This window comes from Palaemon carinicauda, unplaced genomic scaffold (assembly GCF_036898095.1).
Source record: "Palaemon carinicauda isolate YSFRI2023 unplaced genomic scaffold, ASM3689809v2 scaffold2678, whole genome shotgun sequence".
NCBI lineage: Eukaryota > Metazoa > Arthropoda > Malacostraca > Decapoda > Palaemonidae > Palaemon > Palaemon carinicauda.
The window spans coordinates 407-2,500 of NW_027170328.1; the positions used below are offsets into that span (position 1 = coordinate 407).

The following is a 2,094-nucleotide window of genomic DNA, read 5'->3' on the forward strand; positions in this document are numbered from 1 at the left end:
TATATATATATATATATATAAATATATATATATATACATATGTATATATAAATATATATACAATATATATATATACATATACATATAAATATATAAATATATATATATATATACATATGTATATATAAATATATATACATATATACATATATATATATATATATATACATATACATATAAATATATATATATATATATATATGTATATATATGCATATATATATATATATATATATATAATATATATATATATATATATATATATTTATATATATATATATATATATATATATTACATGAGTAAGAAACTTTGGTATGTTTCTTTCAAAAGTCAGAAAAAAGAAAACTACCGGATATGCAATGAGGACTCCTTAATCACACAAATGTCAACATATAATCATGTTTTTTTTTGGTGTGAAACGAAGAGATGGAGAAAAGATAGGCTAATAAAATATGGTGAAAACAACCTATTGTAAAGATTACCTTGAAGATTATTTTCAAGATGTTGGAGTTTCTCCTGTATATCTGAAAATATATAATGATATATAATATATAATATATAACTTTAAATATTCTAATAACTAAAATTCAGGATATTATTCCAATTTATGATCAATATATGCATTTGTTACGTAGGGTCTCAGTTGTGGATTAATATCTATGATAATTAGTAGTTGCTGGATTGACAGATGAAATAAAAGCTATATATTATATATAACATTATTAGAGGAGACTTACCAGGAATTCTTTGTAGAAGCTCATCATGCCCTGAAAGGAAAGTATAGATCAACTGATTAATTATCCATAATGAAGAGAATAAATATTAGAGGAAAGAGTATAGAAATAGATGTTTATCTCTATATAATGTTTTAAAACCTAAAAATGGAGAAACAGAAAGAAGACTCATAGATCCTATTCGACATCGTCTAGGAAAAAGACACCATAGAATATGCAACTATTTTAAACGAAACGGCGACTCTTAATTAAAACAGAATATGGTGCACAGCAAGAAGTCACAGTACACACATTCTTCACTTAGGCTTCTTTATGAAATGCAAGGGAATCTTCAGGAACATAAGAGGCCTTTTTATTTTTTATTCTGTTCTCTACATTATCCCCTTTCACCAGTTACCCAATTCTTTAACTTCCATTCTCAGTCTGTCTATTTGTCTCTCTATAGATCTTATATTATAATAGTGGTCAATTGATTACTAATAATCAAACACTTTATAGATAAAGTCATATCGGACACTTACAAGAAACAACCTCTCGTTTTTAGGAGCTTTTGATCAGCTGATTGTGCAATGTCTCACAATCAGTGAAGCTAAGGCTTTAGAAAGACAGAAGTAACCATCCCCCTTGAACAAGACTAATCAATCTAGGAGCTAAGCCATCCTTTGATAGAAGATTCACCCAACTGTCTACCTTCACTAGTTAGAAGGACGACTTGGTCATTATCTAGTTAGTCTTTACAGAACTCCGTATCAAGATGCAATTTCACTTATTGCTGAACTTAGATCAGGAACCATTACGATTAGATGTATGGTGGGAACACTGTTAAGTCATTAAAAAACCAGCACAAGCATCAACATCTACCAGCTCTGCTTGATCGGTTGAGGCAGAGATGAATGTTTTCTTCTCTAATCACAAAAGACGAATCGAAAGAATGCCAACCAAAACCTTTTCAGCAATATTTTGTTTCTGATAACTTTTTTCTCATCCGCAAATGAAAGTCAAAGTTTGATTACCCCCCAGTTCATCTTTATCTTAAGGATTGTCAAAGGTAAAAAAAAAATTAAATAAAAGGGGATTTATTATCAAAGACTTCCATTCAAAGGAGTATGAGAAAAGAGGAAAGTCATTAAAAGAACATTAAATCAGAAATATGTTCTTTGACTCAAACACATATGCTCACACATATACAGACAGACACACGCACAATATATATATATATATATATATATATACATATATATGTATATATATATATACATGTATATGTATATATATATATATATATATACATTTATATATATATATATATATATGTATATATATATATATATATATATGTATATATATATATATATATAT

General features: G+C 26.6%; 1 long non-coding RNA gene across 1 annotated transcript in view; it reads right to left on the minus strand.

The window, feature by feature from the left end:
* Positions 1 to 477: 477 nt before the first annotated feature.
* Positions 478 to 2,094, minus strand: part of LOC137636293 (uncharacterized) — a 10,278-nt gene continuing 8,661 nt past the window's right edge. Inside the window, exon 3 of the long non-coding RNA XR_011043025.1 lies at positions 478 to 525. This is a non-coding gene — a long non-coding RNA (uncharacterized lncRNA). The remainder of the gene's footprint in view (positions 526 to 2,094) is intronic.